The 18,417-nt window shown below is 48.6% G+C and overlaps 1 protein-coding gene across 5 annotated transcripts in view; it reads left to right on the forward strand.

Annotated features, from left to right (window-relative positions):
- Window positions 1–356: 356 nt before the first annotated feature.
- Window positions 357–18,417, forward strand: part of LOC105181129 (glycine-rich cell wall structural protein) — a 57,641-nt gene continuing 39,580 nt past the window's right edge. For 4 of the 5 annotated variants that reach the window (XM_025296577.1, XM_025296579.1, XM_019840468.2 and 1 more), the window contains exon 1: window positions 357–1,222. The gene's annotated coding sequence lies outside the window, so the exon portion shown is untranslated. Of the gene's footprint in view, window positions 1,223–6,188; window positions 6,283–18,417 lie in introns of all 5 variants that reach the window. The other variant, XM_025296578.1, reaches the window with a different exon arrangement.

Here is an 18,417-nt window from a genome sequence, read left to right on the forward strand (position 1 = left end):
TTTCGAGATATCAGCGCGTCCGGGAAGCAGAGGCAGGCAGGTAGATAGGCAAGCGAGCGCACGGGCAGGGTCAGACAGGTAGCCAGGGGTAGGTAGGTGAGCAGGGGGTTGCCAGGGGTAGGTTACTTGCATTCAGCCCCACAAGTAAGCAGGAACAGGCAGGCGAGCACCGGCTGCACGCTGGTAGGAAAGAGAGAGGGAGGGTGAGAGAGAGAGAGAGAGAGAGAGAGAGAGAGAGAGAGAGAGAGAGAGAGAGAGAGAGAGTGAGAGAGGGAGCCGGCGAGGCGAGTCGGCGCATGAAGAAGAGAAAGACGGCGAGCGAGCGGCGCCTGCGTGCTGATTCTTGAGAGCGAGCTCTCATCCGAAATCCAGGATCCCAGTCGCGAGCGCGCCGCCGGTACAGGCCATTCGCAGGACGCGGAGGAGAGAGCACGGTCGCCGACCTGGCCGCCCGGCGAGGTGCGCACTCCGCCCACACTCTCTCTCTCTCTCCCGTTCGGGAGCCAACAAGTCAGCATCCACGAGGTCCGACGTCGCGAGGTACCGGCCGGCAGCTTTCGTTGTACGTGCGTGCGGTGTAGCTCTTTGCTCGTTGTTCCGCGTTCGGCGTACGTACGCATTCTTCGATCGTTGGCTACGTAGATCCTTCGCGTTGATCCCGGTCGTCCCTAGCGCGCGTGTCCGTCGGCCTTGTTAATCCGCGCGTCCGCGCCCGGTCACGCTGGATCCCGTGTGCACCGAGGCCCTGACGCGACCACGATCGGCCATGGATCGCTCGGCGATTTTCTGACGGTCCCGCGAAAGAAGCGTGTGCGCGGACGGTACCTCCTTCTCGAGGTGATCGAGCTCGGCTGGAGAGAGAGAGAGAGAGAGATAGAGAGAGAGAAAGAGAGAGAGAGGGAGAGAGAGAGAGAGAATTCGCCGCCCGGCGACTGCGAGTGCGTGAGATCGAGATATCGGTAGGATCGAAAAGAAGAGAAAAAAAGAGAGAGAGAGAGAGAGAGAGAGAGGGGAGGAAACAGAGGGAGAAGAAAACAGATTGAATTTCGGCTGCGACGAACACCCCCCGGTTGACTTCCGGCCGCGATCGAGCCGGCGCGGATGAGATCCAGAGCGTTTCCGGTGTATCACGAAGAGCGCGACGCGACGTGGGCAAGCCGGATAGGCGATTGGTCCTCCTAACGTCACGGGAGAAGAGCCGGGCGTCTCGACGGATCGTACGGTGAGTGGACGACTAGCAACATCCTTGGGGCGAGTTAGTGTCGAGGCAGAAAAGACAAGCCGGCAGTGGTCCGGTCAATGAACTCGCGAGCGATGTAACGTGGGGAAGACCGCGGGTATCGCGTTGAGAAGATCACCGGCTGTCGAACGATCTAAATTCTGTCGTGCCGAGAATTCGAAATGACGGGATTAGGGCTCGCGTCTCCGAAGAGACACAAAGACGCAAAGGTCCAACGAACGGATGTCCGCGTAATTTGGAGAGTATCAGACAAGGGAGAGAGAAAGATAGATAGATAGATAGATAGATAGATAGAGAGAGAGAGAGAGAGAGAGAGAGAGAGAGAGAGAGAGAGAGAGAGAGAGAGAGAGAGGAAGGGAAATTAGAACGCGATATCGTGGAGAGAATCACGCGATTTATACGCCGTTACTGATAAAAAAGTAAGAAGGTTCACTGCTGTTCTGTTGTCTGAAGGATTACTCAGGCGGTTGAGGAAAAAGTTGAGAGAAAGAGAGAATATCCGGGATGACCGACCCAGGGCTGCGCGAACGGACAGGTGAAATTTCGACGTTTGCATTTTAGCCGGAGCGAAAAGTCACGAATGCAAATCGGTATTTGGGAAACACGAACTATTCGGGGAGATTGTCGATACCGAGCGTTCGCGTACACGGGAGTGATAAGTAATTAATTGTTCACGATCGAATTCTCATTTTGTCTCGGTTTTCCATGCTGTACAGTAGCGAATTAACGTAACAGAAACCAGATGATATATTAAAGATGAAAAGGAAAGAAAACGATGCTCTCACTTGTCTTTTCATGACTTAATTTCATTAGGAATTTTTTCGCGTCTCTCTTTCTTATTATCTTTCTTCCTCTCTCTCTCTCTCTCTCTCTCTCTCTCTCTGCCTTTACATTCATTGTCTATTTTTGCTTAAAGAGATCGCCGAGTGCCCCGGAACGAAAAACGCTTTTCGTCTCATTATTCGTGTCGGTCGTTGCATTTGCTCGAACTATGGCGACCGCGCTAATAAGGATTTTCGACATCATAACAGCCACCGTAACCGTAAATTAATTTGCAGCAACGTACGCGCTCACCTATCGACGAGAGCGCGCGCGGTGTTTCGCGCGTATACCCTTATTATTTCCGCTCCGATGATCACACCGCGTATGAAAATTATTTATTCGCTCGTACGGTGGTCGGTCTCTTAATTAAATTAGCAATAAATAATAATTCCGCTCTATGGAAATCATCCCTCGTTCCTGACTCGCATCTGCGATTTATCGTCGTTACCGAGAAACCGAACGTGCATCGACTTTCAATTCGACAAACGAGAAATCAAACTCACCGCGGATGTAATCGCGCGCTGCGTATATACATAAATTTCCCCCGATCGGCGAAAACCGATCGGTCAGTGCATTTTGGAAATGCAGGCCGCGCGATACAAGAGGAGGAGAGGAGGGATAGGGAGAAAGACGAGATTCCTCGCTTACGGTCGCTTACGGTCAAAGGTTAACAGTTTCCGATATATAAATATATGTCCCGTTTTTATTCTGGTCACACGACGTGGCTCCTGCACGCCTCGTTTACGTCCGATATCTTCGTTCTATTGGCACTTGCTGCCTCCTATCGTAAGGAGATATCAGAAACTGCGCGATTTCTGCGAGGGAAGACATCTCTTGGAACGTACATTACGCGGCCGTAGCTCGCGATAAACGGTAACGAGTGCAATTTAGTAACTGCTCGGAGCTTTCCGACGGTGTTTTCGGCGAGATAAATGCGAGATAAGTCGCTTGTTTCCGCTGAGATCACGCGCAACTTGCACTGATAGGGTGATAACGGACACGAGCGCTAGCACAATGTATCAATTAGGGAGACGAGATCTTGAGCCTTTCTGTCTTCTCTTGAACCCCTTGCAGTCGAGAGTCGAGCTATACGCGACATGAAAATTCCCGACTCGTCGATGACTATATTCCGACCGTTTTCTCCGAAAAATCCAAAGTATCAAGTTCTGCTTGTTTGCAATAACAACATTTAACAAGCACACGTAAGCTCTCACGGTGCGTGTAAACGCATCATTATCAGCCGTCTACTAACTTACACAGTCGTAAACTTTCCGTCTCATTATTGCGAGATGTTGGCACGCGTGATACGTACGTCGAATTCATTAGAGATATGGAAAGGGAAGCTTTAAAGCAGGAAACAACGTTCATGCAGCGCATGAAGGCCCTCTTCGCGTTTTTTTTTTTTTTTGCGATTGCGCTGATGCAAATGCGATTACGCTAATTGCGTTTCGACGTCAGAGACGCCGAAGAATTATCGACGGCGCGTCTGTATAAACGCATGAACGTGCAAACAGCAGTCCCCTCTGTCTCCCCCTGCACCTCCGCGCGTGCACGCGTGTGTATCCTTACATCGCACGAGACGTGTGCAGTTTCGCCGCGGGATTATATAAGCGCGCGCGCGCTTGTTGATCGTGAAGCAATTAGCAGCAACAAAGTAGCTTTGTCGCGCTCGCAGGGGCGCATGACAAATACAAAGGTAATGTAAAATGTAAGAAGGAGCGCAACGACACCAATTCGTATATGCGCGCGAGCGCGCGCGCGCGCATCGCGCGGAAATGAGCTCTCCCCTCATTTCAGCGCGGCGCGACGCGTGGAAATCGGCCAGGTGTCCCCCTTAATTCCTTCGGTCGGATCGGACTATTATTTGCATCCCCTAATTGGCCGGTGAATGTAGCAGCCAGCCGCGGGGCGCGCCGAGCCTCCGTCGTCGTTTTACTTTATTATTCGCCCGTGCTGCTGTTTGTTGTTCATTTACATGGATCGAGGTTGAAGCGAGGGCGGACTTCTTTCCGCGAGCGTCGCGTCGCGTCGCGTCGCGTCGCGTCACGTCGTTCGCTCTCTTGGTTGCAGCCGACGACGAGCATCAGAATGCGACGGGACGGCTCCGGTTGATCATTACTTGGCTGTAATTTGCATGGTAAACGCGGGCGCGCCGCGCGCTGCGTAATGTGTAAATAATTCATCGCTCGCGCATCTCTCGTGATCTGGCGACGCCGAAGACGACGCGCTTCCGGCGAAGTTTGCGCTTCCCGACGGAATTTTCTCCGCGTGTCCGGACGATGGAAGGTGGAAGAACGCTGTGCGCGCTCCTCTCGTCGTCCTCCGACCCGTCCGGTCGTTCGCCGAGACACTGTCGTGTTCGAGGCGTTTTCTTTTCTTATGTGCGAGACGTGCCGCGTGAGTCGATGGAAAAGCCGCCGGTACGAGAATGTCGCGGGCGCACGCGCGCGTGCTTTATCGGAACGAAGAACCGTGGCATGATAATAACATCCATTTCCGCGCCGGTGAAATGCGCCCTTCGCGTAATGTCCTACGAGGATCATTGTGCCGGTCGCCGCCGCGAGTGCGCCGGCAGAAATTTACGGGATATAGCAGTATGCTGGTATGCAAGCCTCCGCGCAATTTATTTCCGACCCCGCGTTTAACATAAAGGTGGATTAAAGATGAATGAATGCGGCGGTAATTCGGCAACTACTCGCCAGCATGGGGTATTCATCGCGTGAGAAGAAGGTCAGCCTAATGAATTGTCTCCGCCGGAGTGAGGGAAAATGAGAGAGGGAGATTCGCGAGGCGAGGATCTCGCAGGATCTTCCGTTTTTCCCTTCGACTCGATTTTCCGATGTTATGCGCACGGGAATGAAATAAACGCAAATTGGATTATACGTGCAGATATATGCTACACCTTTGCGATGCAGAACTTGCTGGGGTCGTGCAAATGCTCGAAGGTACTCGCACGTGGCACTTTCTCTCTCTCTCTCTTTCTCTCTCTCTCTCTCTCTCTCTCTCTCTCTCTCTCTCTCTCTCTCTCTCTCTCTCTCTCTCTCTCTCTTTTGAGACATTTATTATAAGTTATATTATTGATTCATAAGGAAAGTTATATTATTTTACGCGTCTTTGCCGAGTATCTCGCCGGCTATTACTCATTCTTTATGTGCTTGCGCGCAAACGTGCGCTAAGCGCACATGCCGGACTTATTTCGGCTATATTTCGGATATGAAAAAGTTTCCTCGTATATATTTCACCGCAGGAAAATTAATTCGTGACGCGGCCGGTCCGATGTAAACTTTAAAAGCTCATATCAGACATCAGAGCGCGCGCGATGGATCCTGATATGACACTACGTGCTGTGGGCTTTCAAAAGAAAATCAAGTATGAAATTATCGTTTCTGAGAGAAAACGTATCGTTGTCGTCGTCATCGTCATCGTCCGCGCCATCGCGCGTCGATCACCGCGGGATAGATAACGTTGTTACATCTTTATCGACGTAAAAGAATCGACTTGGCTTCATCAGTTTCATCTCAATAAGATTGAGTCTTTTTTATGTAAAAGTAAAACGCGAACAGTGCGGGGTGTCATTATTGGGCGACTTTAAATACAGAATATAACAGTTGGAAACATCGCCGTCGAGGCAAATATTTGACGTCGCGTCGGTATGGAAATGGGTTTCACAAAAGGAACAAACTTCCGATCGCGAACAATCGGGCTTGAAAAGGTCGATAAAAAATTCAACGTTGCCAAATGCGCCGGAGTAGCCCGCTGTTCGATCGTATGCCTCTCTCTCTCTCTCTCTCTCTCTCTCTCTCTCTCTCTCTCTCTCTCTCTCTCTCTCTCTCTCTCTCTCTCTCTCTCTCTCTCTCTCTCTCTCTCTCTCTCTCGTGGTTTCGATCAAAGCTGCTGCGATGTTTCTTCTTCGGTTTGTCGCACAGCGGGTTCGGATCGGATAACGGTGCTGGATGGATAACCAGCTTGCATTCCGGCGAAATCGCGCGCTTCGCGCTGTCCGCGGATGTTTTCGAGAATTCGCCACATGGTGCGCTTGTTTGCGCGCGACGGGATACACGCAGCGATGACATTCGCGATTCTCAGCGGGACGTACTCCTACCCTCTTTTCTTTTTCTCTTTTCAGCCCAGTTCACCGCCCTTGTGATTTTAATTAACTCATTAGTCACGCGTCTCGCCAGTCGAGCTCGACTTTAATCTGCACATTAACTTGGGCGTCGGTAAGTAACAAAACGCGCACGAGTATACAATACGTACTACGTCCTCTCTCTTCATATTTCATTTCGAGAGACGCGCTCGCGTTCGCTCGCGAGCGTCGTAAAGTGTAACGAGCGTCTGCGAGATATTTCGCATCCGCGACGAGGAAGAAGCGAAATGAGCTCATAAGCAAATGAATGTGTAGGAGTGAGAGCCGCGTCGGTGCGTCGCGACGAGTCCCGTTTATTTCTGACCCGACGGCGCGTTTACTTCGCCTTTTTTCATCGGCTTTGCTGTTAAGACGTGTTGCGCGGTGCCGCCGGCGAGTTTCGTTAAGCCGTTAAAACGGGCTTAACGCGGCCGCAATAACTCCTCTCCGGCACTTTCTTGGCTCTCCCTCTCCGTCTCTCTCGCTCCCGATAGTCTCTCGACGTCGGCGTCGTTCTTTAATACGGCGAGACGCGGGGCAAGTGATATAGCTCGATGAATAGGCCGGCGCGTCGAGTAGACGCACGCAGAGGCTCTTCTTCTTTTATCCACTCCGCCCCTTTCTCTGCCGCTTCTTTTCCCGAAGAGTAACGACGGCCGTTCGAATATCCTTCCTTCCCGAAAGTTTTCAAACAATTCGAACGTATGAAGATCCGACTCGCCCTGAAAATCAGCCGGAACCGGAAAGTTCTTCCGAGTATTCGCGATCACACACACACACACACGCACGCACGCACGCACGCACGCACGCACGCAAATCTCGCCGCGAGTCTCGAAAGTCTATTTCAGCGTCTATTGGGACAGGATCTATCAGAATGTGCGCGGATAATGCGAACATCGTGCACGAATTGCATTGTTAATCTCATTAGAGCCTTTTTCCAAGGCGTTGAAAATATTGCCAAGTTTCTCGCGGTTTCGCAGGAACTCTCTCCTTAATTCTCTTTTCTGTCTCTCCTGTCGAAACTTTCAGAAATCCCCGGTTGCGAATAATACTCGCAGAGCATTGAGCGGGACAGACAGCCGTACATCCGAGATGGCCGAGTTCGTCGCTGCGAGCGGCATTCTCGTTAAGAACGACGATACTCCGGTGATTCGGACGAAGCGAGAGATCGCCGGATATTCTCTCTGTTCCCCTCTCTCCCTCTTTCTTTCTCTTTCTCTTTGTCGATGTGTCCTTTTTAATTTTTCCTACCGTGCGGCTTCGTTCCACCGTCGCCGTTACCACCCGTGTGCCGCGTGTAAGAAAATTACGCGAACGAGATGTTCTAAGGATATTACTGCTTAATATTGCGCGTCGGAGAGGAAGAAAACGGCCGGCTGTCTTTGTGCGCGCTCGTCGTCCGCGAGGACGAGAGAACGTCCGGTGTCCGTGGACGCTGTCGTGAATGCCCGAGCCGCGGATCGTTAATGAGCGACACGAAGCGAATTTATTGGGACGTAATAAATTCCGTGGGGGGATTCGCATTTGCTTGTTCGCACGTGAACGACCGGAGCGACTTGCGAGAGTGCGTCTGTCCCGCGAATGATGTAACGACGGGGAGCATACTTGGACGATTAAGCGCATTTACGATCCCGACGAGGGTGAATATTTTTTTCGTCGTGTTTACGACCGGGTTATTTATTGCGAAAGTTGCGGCGGTAGTAATCGTTCTTAACTGAGGGTTAATTACACCCCCGGGGATAATTTAGGCCATTCCGCAGCTTAACGAGTTGATGCCTCCGTCCGATAAAAAACCGTCTCATTTTTCGGAAGGCGCTGTATAACGCTGTTTCGCGAAAAACACGTGACGTGCGCGCGTTAAAAGAGCCGCACAAGAAGGAACGGTGAAATGGTACTCAAGCGGTATATCGAAACACGCAGCGGCTGATAATAATATAATACAAACCCCGCGGATAAATAGAGGCCTCCCGTTTCATCAGAAACGCGAGAGACAGGCCGTGTGCTTTTTGATCTTTTGCACTTTGTGCAAACAACTCAACATTTCGCTCCGACAACTCGATAATAATATGAAAAATATACGGTGCTCTGCGCGCTGGGAGAAAAGGAAACTCACATTGGATTTCGCCATAATGCGCGCGCGGCTGCAGCTTCGGGAATTTAACCTTCTAAGTCCGTGAGATGATTATAGCCATCGCTACATGTACGCCTCAGAAAGCCGTGCGATGCTTTAAGGCATCGCGAAGTTATTCGCGAAGGTTTTCATAAAGCAATATATATATTTTTTTATCTTTTTATTCCAATCTTTAAGTCTTTATGTATAATTTTGTTTTGTATAGAGAATATGCTCGACTTGCTGGGAATTGGAGTTAAGGAAAAATTCGTTCGCAAAGGGCGTTAATCACGTTCTATAATTCGCAGTTCAATAAATATTCATGTCGGGCGTAAGTTCGACGTCCGGAGGCGAACGGTTTCAGCGTAACTCTCGCTTCCGGCTGCAGACGGCCCACGCTTACGTCTCTTGTGGAACAATGGTGGTGGGATTGACGGTCGTGAGAGAGGTCGTAACTTTTGACGAGTTTATTGATGCAACGGAATTAGAATTAAAAGTCGAGAAAGCCCGATTGCAACGGCCGATCTCTTCCTGCGGCCCGTTTGCGTAATTACGCAGATTCGCGTAACGCTCCTTGTTTACCCTCGGTCCGTGCGAGTGCTCGTTTTCAATTTGATACGCCCTACGGTAATAATGCATATCGGACTTGGCGCGGAGGCTATCGCGCTTCGCGATAATTATATTCCGCGGAATATAATTACTGTCATGCCGGCCGTAGTAATAAAGTTTTCTACTACCGAGTTCCGTTTCCGAATATTCTCCGGAGGAATTTCAGATGAGGATATTACACTGACAATTTTCTCGCACCGCCCCCCCTCTCTCTCTCTCTCTCATACACCCACTCTTTGGCCTCGCCCCGTCTCGCCTCGTCTCGTTTTACGGCCTTATCTAAATACATCTACCGGCGAGTTAAGATCTGTCATCTCGCAGACTGATATTTTATAAGCACTTTCCGCACTGACGTGAGAATTCGTGGATTTAACATCCGGGGTGACGTCTCGAAGCGGTGGAAACGCCATTTCCACACAGCTATGCGATGCACAGCGCATGGTGGATTCGCGCATTTCCAGCGTGTCTTTGTAATCCAGTCAAGCTTGCCTAACCGACAGTTCCTCTGTGTGGCCATCACTCTGATGAGTTTCGCGCGAATACTCGTCTCATTCTCAGTTTCTCTCTCGCTCTTTCTTTTCCCCTTCTCCCATCTGTCTCTTTCGCTCCTTCCGCCTCAGTCTCTCTATTCGCCTGCTTATGCCTATATTCCATTTGTCAGCGTGCATTTGAATAAATTTGAACGGGGCGTCACACTGACGGGGCGGGTAGCAGCGGCAGGCGTGATCGCGGCGCGAGTTTCCTCCTTTGTTACGCAGGGAGCAACCGTCGGGAAGTCGAAGAAATTAACGACTTCTCGTCGCGCGGCTAACGACCGACAATAAGGATGCTCCAAGATGGCATGCGTGCAAGACGTTTGCCTTCGTGCGCCGCCGCCGCTTCTTTAACATTTAATTGCGCGGACTCCGGGCGAAGGTGAGAAGTTTGACGCCCGTGTTAGGAGGCGGGCCGGGCCTCTGAATTATTCGCGGATAGATCATGCGCATAATTCCCGCGAGCGGAATCTGTCTTCCCTCCGTAGTGATATCCGTTTATTCGCTTGAAATATTTACCGAGTAATTTATATTCGACCGAGCCTCCCGTCGAATTATTTTCCAATATCGGTGGAGAGCGCGAGCGAAACGCGCGACTTATCGTCCGAGCCATTTTTAATTGTAAATTGATGCGCGCACGGTCAGTCTCGCAAATGTTGGAAGCAACATCGCAGACTCGGGACAATAACGGGAACACAAAAAGCCGTGAGGATTTGTGACAGTGATCGCATTCGGCTCGTCGCGCGACGTATGGTTAACGAGTGCGTTATTTTTCGTCCGTTATTTCTCGTCCGGTTTAATTCGTCCGTCACCTTGCGGATCGTTAATCAAAGCCGTCCTCTCTGTCTGTTACCGCGTTAATACGTGTCCGTATCGCAGTGCACGGAGCAACCCGAGGTATCGATGCATCGAATGAAAGAAAGCGAGAGAGAGAGAGAGAGAGAGAGAGAGAGAGAGAGAGAGAGAGAGAGAGAAAGAGAGAGATAGGAGGTGGGAGGAACAAGCTGACATGTATCGCGTAGAAAATTACGAAGGGATGTTACACGTCGATTCTTCGTTCGCGTTTGCAGACAGCGAGCGCGACTTATAATCCCGCGCTTTTTTCGATATCTTCAGCGTTACGTAATGTTTTCTTCATTTTGCGTCACGTCGCGCGAGAAGCGACCGGTCGGAGTGAAGCAGCGACGCGAAGGTGAGGCGCGCTCGTGTTCGCCGCCTCTAACGCGTTTTAGAGAAATGTCTGATTCACGTGCGATTGTCCGTGCCACTTTCAGCGCGAATAAGTTGCGTGAGGGATCGCGGAATCTCTCGCGTGAGACGTGACGCGCATAAATTACATACGCCGCCCCGTCGCTGGCGTGCGCCGATAAAAATTGCATAGCTCGTATATTTCCGCGAACGGCGGTCTCTTTAACGACGAATGGTATATTTGTTATTGCGCGTGTCCGCGAATATTTCGGCGAATCGTCGAACGTGCCGATATAAATCCACCCTTTATCTCTCTTTCCCTATTTCCTCTGCCCCTCTCTGCCCCCCCTCTCTCTCTCTCTCTCTCTCTCTCCTTCTACTTGTATATACATACCATTAATGCGAAACGCCGTGGCGAAAATTTTATAAATGGTGTGATGGAGAGTCGGAGTGAGAGAGGGAGAGAGAAAGAGAGCGAGCAGCCAGCCGTGTCGTAATTAATGACCGACGTAAGAGACGACGGATTAAATCTTCAAAAATGGAGAGAGCGGACACGAGGGACAAGAGGGAGAGATGGAGAGATAGAAGCAGGGGAAGTGAGAGAAACGAGTCTATTCCCATCTTGCGAAACACTCGACTCAATTACTTCCAATTATTGCCGATTTCCTGACATCGGCAGATACCTTTTCTCTCTCTTTTCCTCTCTTTCTTTGTCTCTCACTTGTCCATTTCCTTTTTTCCTCTTTCTCTCTCTCTCTCTCTCTCCATCCCGTTCTTTCCTCGTTACGGACGCATTTGCTGCAATTCCACGTTTTTCTTCATAAAGAGAGTCGTTCGCAATGGAGCGTTCTAGTTTGTGTCGGTGACGTCAATAATGTTCCATTGGCGAGGTGCTCGCGCGGACGATCGGATCGTATATATCTCGATTCTGTCAAATCGCATCACGTTAAGGTATTACCTCGACACGCGAGGTATAAATAAGTTTCCATCGAGTGTGAGTATCCTCTGCCTCACGCCTACACATCAGGCGCCGTTATCGATCATCCATTTCCATTTCCAATCTGAGGAAGAAGGAAGGAGGAGGTGTTATATGCGACGATGAAGATCAATTGTATTGACTAATTGTTTCCGCCTGATATCTGGTCGTTTACCAGATATCTCACCATTTTTCTGCGCTTTGACGCTTAGATCTCGACGGTGCCCCCCGTTTGCAGACGCGTTTAAATACCACGCTAAAGCGACTCGATTCACCGCCACCGATTTTTTTTTTTTCACCATAAGAGGAGTTAGTGCGGCGAGGTAATAAGCACGTGGAGGAAACGAGAGCTCTCGGAGAGACGGAGAGTGGGTGCGACGGAGAGAGGGAGGAAGGAAGGAAGGTTGACTGGTCTTTTTATTGAATAAATATCTCTCTAATTAAATTAAGCCGTCTACATTGTGTTGTCGACGCACATCGTGCGAAATTGCGTCCGTGCTTCCGTGGTCTCTAAGTATGAGAAACTTCTCTTTTCTATCTAGCGTAATCCTACTACGGCCTGGCGTAATCTTCTAATGAGCTTGGGCGTTTCCAGAGCAACACTTCGTGCAACCGGTTTCCCTAATAAGCACGTGATTTATTTTTCGGTTACGTACGATGCAACTTCCCTTACATGGAGAGCAAGAACGAGTAGAAGAGTAGAAAATAGTAGAGAGAGAGAGAGAGAGAGAGAGGGAGAGAGGAGAGAGGAGGGGGAGAATGTGCTTAATCCGTTGACATTAATCTGAAAACATCCCTTTGGGACTTGAAAAGATTCGGAACGGCGCGTATTTGAGCTTCAATAAAGTCTTAACGTTCATTGGACCAAAACTCGGCAGTGTTTCTAATGATTTTCCTCATGCATTTTCCATTTGCATATAACATGATACGATGCAATATATAGCATGATATTGACATGATGCCGTACGGTACAATATAATATGATACATGATCTGTCAGATTGTCAAAATAACAGATTAGTCGAATAATCGAGCCGAATAACGCACATGCGTATTTAAATAAATATAATACAAATGATCGGAAAGATTAGTGAGATTTAGACAAATAAATGCAAACGTCAAGGCTTTATTGATGTTTCAGACACACACACCCCGATTTTTTTCGCGTCAATGCGAATTTATATTTGACGTTTATCGTCGAATATATCGCGTATTATCGGTTACTCGTTTAGGTAACTTGGCACAGTTGTGAAAAATTGGCCGCGATTTGCGCAAAACGGCTGTTAACGGTGAGAGCTCCGCGCTCGAGCCATTTCGCCGCGAGGTGTTGTAATGCTAATACAGGGAGAGGTTAATGATCCGACGTTAGGATCACGAGTGGGCGGACGACACGCGGATCTTCGCGAGAGATAAATTGAGGGGCATTAGGACGAAGACCCGGCTCCTTCTACGTTTTCTGTAATGATTCAATCCGTCGCGCACGCCTCGCATCCCCTAATTGTGGCGCGCACGCTATTTGGAGGGACCGCCTCGTCGCCTCGTTAAGGCTAATGTCGTTTAAATTTACGAATTTACACGCGCGGGAGGATTTTTCACGTCACGGACGTCTGCGACGAAAAAGACATGCTCGGCGGAAAAGATATTCGTCGGCGAAACTGAACTTTCTTCGCGCCACCACGCGACAGGCCACTCTCTTATCTTTAATACTCTATCATTTTCTTATGAATTATTCAATTCCGAAATTAGTTGTTGTCTCCGTCTCTCTTTCTTCGTTACATCTAATCCGAGATCCTGCCGAGTTGAATAAAACATATTTGTAATTTAAAAATCTGCGGCTTTGGGGAAACCTTAGGTGAAGTCGGGGAGAAGCGTGGAAAATTAAACGAAAAATGCGCGAGGAAGACTCGCAATTCTTGCGCGAATATGTATGTGTGTGTATGTGTGTGTACGTGTATATAGTATACACGCCGCTTTGCTGACAGTTGAATAATTTAACAGTGAAATACGACGTTGCACCCTGCGCTTTTTTTTTACGTTAAATTTTTCACAAGATTATGTTTCACAGTGCGAAAACTGCGCGAATCGTCCTGATAAATTTCCTAGGTCATAGTGCGTCGGGAAAAGTACTATACACGCCTGGAGAGACGAGAGGGGAAAAGGAAGAAGAAAAACGCATGTTCTTCCGTTCGTTCACTTCCGCGGAAAAATAAACGGAGCCGCAAAGTAGCCGTGCGATCAAATTTTTATTACTCGTCGCGCTAACATCGACGCTCACGTAGCTTTATCGTTTGGAGCACGGTAGAAAGAAAGAGAGAGAGAGAGAGAGAGAGGGAGAGAAAGAGCGAGGGGGGCGAAGGTAAATCTGTCGATTCGTACGTCACGGTGCGCGAGCGGAAGCCTTCTCCCCGGCTCGAGAAATACTATTCGCCGATCGAAAGAGGTCTTTCGCTGCTTGAGCGAAGACAATAATTCCCCGTGCACTTCGCGGCAACGTTACCGCGCGCTACGTCATCATGCGAGATTGTCGGTAAATTTTCCTAAAGAGAAGAACGGGAGTGGGAACACCGCCAGAAACGCCGCCGCCGGAAGAGGAGTTGTTTTTCACGTTTGGCCGAGCGAATGACTCATTTTTCCGGTCGGAGTAGGAAAAGTGCGCGCACGCGAGGGAGATATCAGCTCGCCATGATTAATTCAACATTTCTTCCTCTCCGGCGTTCTTGATCCATTTATTTCGCCGTGCGCAGCGCGTAGACAACGTCGTATGTATTAAGCCACTCACGGTGTTTCTCAGACGTATTCATAAATATACAGACTGTATCCGTTTAGCGTTATACTCGCTGCCGCACGCATTGCCACACCATCAAACGCGCATATCGGAAACGCCGGAAAAAATGCTTTCGCGGGAAAAGTTTGCTCTCTCGAAAAAGTCGCCTCGCGGTCGCGCGAACCAGCTGGAAGCTTCTCTCTTCTGTGTGAATAAAAGGCTTTCTCTCCTCCTCCGTGTATGAACATTTTCTATTCTCTCGCGGAAGTCTTGCTATATTTGCTTGAAGTTTCACTTCAAGAAAATTATATGTATAAAAGGTTTTCTAGAAATATATATATATATATACACACACATATATATATTTATTTATATAGTTATATACATACTTGAAAGTTTCCCTGTTTTGTGAACAAAAGGCTCTCTTTCCCTCTCCGTGTGTAAATATTTTCTATTCTCTCGCGAGTCTCACGGTGTGACAATTTTGAAATTTCATTTCAAGAATATATATATAGAAGATTTTCCTAAAAAAAGAGAAAAGGAAAATATATATATTTATAGACATAAACACACAACAAGGCGGTTCACCGCTCATGTGTAGGCGTATATACTACGTTGCAATCTATCTTCAGCAACACTTCTTTTCGTGTGCATTACTTGCGCGCCGCGCACACCCGATAAACTTCCGTGGAACGACGCTGAAAGATCAAGCTTTTTGCTATAATTATTTAGCAACCGCTGCGAGAAGAGGGTGAGTGAGGAATGAAGCGCGGGAGGAAGGAAGAAAGGGAGGGAGAGAGAGAGAGAGAGAGAGAGAGAGAGAGAGAGAGAGAGAGAGAGACCATAATTCTCCCGTGACGCTCTCTCATCAAGGTGCGGCTTGATTACCGACAAATAAAACACAATCTCGCAAAAGCCGTTCGAGCCAGCAAGGCGAAATAATCGATATACTCTAATCAGCTCCACTTACCGAACCTTTGGTATTATCCGCTGGTATTTAATAAAGCGACCGGCTTAACAATGTAAATGGCGCGCAACCTTTGTGTACGAACCGGTTGTTTCTTGTGAATCTTATTTGACGATCTATTATTTCATTTATGTGATAAATTGCTCTCGGCTCGGCACAGGCACGAGCGGAGGTCTCTCTCTCTCTCTCTCTCTCTCTCTCTCTCTCTCTCTCTCTCTCTCTCTCTCTCTCTCTCTCTCTCTTTTTCTCTTCTCTTCTTTTCCATTCATTTTCCGGTTGCTCTTTCCTCGGAATAAAAATTTCGTCTTGCGCGACATTATGGTCTGTTGTACACCGCAGGTCCTCTCACGCGGATTCCTAATGGAGAATTCACGCGGAGGTGCATTTTGGCATTCGCACCTCCTCCTCGCGACTTGTCCCTTTGGTCGGTCGTGTGTACATTGTTCGCCTTCCGACGAAATGCGAAGACGCGCGCGACAGTCCGTATGCCCTGTGATTTACCGTTTTTGCCTACGAAATAAAACAAGGTATGTAAAACGGGGACGCTCTTGATACTGAACGAGTGCTGTTCGAGCTCGCGTTTAATCATCGAAATTGAAACTTCTTGAGAGAAAAGGATGAAGAAGGATGCATATATATATGTATATATATATACAGAGAAGGAGAGGGAGTTCCCTCGTTTCTGTCCCCTTGCCGCACCTGGGACGCAGGTTCGAGAGATAAATCCCGAACTTGTGGAAGTCGCCAGTGACAGATAAATCGAATAGGACGTTGCGGTCTAAGTCGGTGAGAAAGTATCACGAAATCTCGCCGACCGCGATCATAATGTTCCGCGTGCTCGTACGCGTCCGCAAAATTCTTCGTTACGGTCGCCAGAAGTTCTCGCGACGATTATTATTTATTCAATTATTCATACAAAGACCTCCGCAGCAGCCACTCTCCTCCCCTTCTTCCTCGCACTTTACTTTCATGCGAAATATGCGAAATAAATTATATTAATTGATACAAACCGTAATAGCTGATACCCGCACACACACACACACATACATACACACACACACACACACACACACACATACACACACACACACACACACACACACACGGCTGCCAATTGAGGAATTAATTATTTCATTTGAGCGTTACCAACTTATTCGATCAAAAATTTCGGTAAAAACCTACGTTTCTCTGTAATTTAACTTGAAAACCGGAGAACACCTCCGTCCATTATGGCGCAATGCGTGATAATGAAAATCTTGACAAAAGCATGCTTAATTAAAAAGCTGGGTCCATCTTTTTCTCTTTCTCCTTTTCTTCCTCACTCTCTCTCTCTCTCTCTCTCTCTCTCTCTCTCTCTCTCTCTCTCTCTCTCTCTCTCTCTCGCTCTATCTCCCTATCTGTCTCTTCTTTCTCGGTTGTATGACATAATTAATACCAGAAAGACGTCTCTGCGGTACGACAAGCGGACTGTCCCGCACATTTTACGTGTCGCTGCGGACGAAGGAGCACGCACTCGATGCACAATTTTCCCAAGGGAAGAAAACAGCCCACAGACTCACAGCGCTCATTATTTTTTATTATTATTATTCGCAGCAAGGCGGAGAAGAAGAGACTTGTGTTTCGAATGTATCGTGGCTCCGCCCGCGTGGAATATTCATACAGGCGGAGATTAAAGCGGCGAAACGCCGTAAAACTGTATGAGGCGCTGTAAAACACGAACCTCCGCGCGGCGGCTTTTATTATTATTAAGGCAGATCGGAGAACACGTAGTTCATTCATCCATTTTTCGCTATATTATCATATCACGTCCCTCGTTTTCTTCCTCCCTCCCTTTTCCCCGGTTCCTTCGGCATGTTTTCTCTTCCTTTCTGCCGCCCTGGAGCCGGTGTAATCGAAAAGCGAATTTTGATACTCCCCCGCGAGGCCGCCGGTCGCAATACTGCAACCCCGGGATCCACAGACGATCGACGAGTCGAGATATCACAAACTTCCCCAACAAATCCGTCGCGGTTCACGCACAGGAGATAGAATTTCAGGTTCGTCGAGCATATGATCGCGCGGGGATAGGCAGCGATAGCGGAAATGTACGGCGAGCGATTAACCGCCTGTCATTCTCGCCAAATTTATTCATAGTCGAGCGTAGCTCTTGCACAAATTCGACACCCTGTGACACGCGGCACACGCCTGTATAATTCGTCTCCGGCAGGCGAAGCGGTTCCGAACGCGAATGACGAGAGGAAGGGCGACGGGGGGAAAGAGCTGTCGGAAAATGGAAGATATCGGATCACGCGGCAGTAATCGGGTACTTTTTACACGCGGTGGTGTGTCCCTCTTTTAGAGTTATTCACTCTCTAAACTTTTTCGAGACAAATCCCAGCGAGAAAACAGAGTCAGTGAAAAGCAGCCGAGTCACTGGATTTCGAATCGAATTTTCCATTTGTGTGGAAGAAATATTCTCGTTCGAAATTGAAGGGTGAATCGGTGGTGTACTCCACTGTTACCGAATTAAATTTGCTTTAATCGGCAGAAAACATTCATTCGCATGATTCAAGAATTCACTCCGAGCTTTCAGTTGAACATCCAGCCGCGCTGTCGCTCGGGGCAAATTTTGCACTCGTTTTCGACGAGAATTCACTCGAAGAAACTGAGAGAGCACGAGATTCGGATTGCGTCTCATTTGGTCGTTCAGAAACAAGGTTCATCGGACGCTTCAAAGCTTTTTAGCTGCATGCTAAATTTCCACTCAGCGAGATTTTCACTGAGATTCCGCTCCGAGAAATTTAAATGGCCCAACATCCCCTGATTTCGTCTCGTCCGCTCGATCGCTTAGACTAAAATTCGTTGGAAACTTGCAAGCATTCACGTTATTCAGTGACGTGTGTGTAAAATCATACGATTCTCGTTGCGTAAAGAGAAACCCTCTGAAATTCGTGTAGGATCGCGAACAAAGTATTATACGTATGTCTAATCGCAAAGCAGCGATCGTTTCCGTTCCGCACTCGAGCGCAACAATCGACCATTTACGACTGTTGTCTTTCAATTTCCGCGACGAAGCATTCTCTAAAGCGCAGAGAATGAGAGAT

Source organism: Harpegnathos saltator, unplaced genomic scaffold (assembly GCF_003227715.2).
Source record: "Harpegnathos saltator strain DR-91 unplaced genomic scaffold, Hsal_v8.6 scaffold15, whole genome shotgun sequence".
Lineage (NCBI taxonomy): Eukaryota > Metazoa > Arthropoda > Insecta > Hymenoptera > Formicidae > Harpegnathos > Harpegnathos saltator.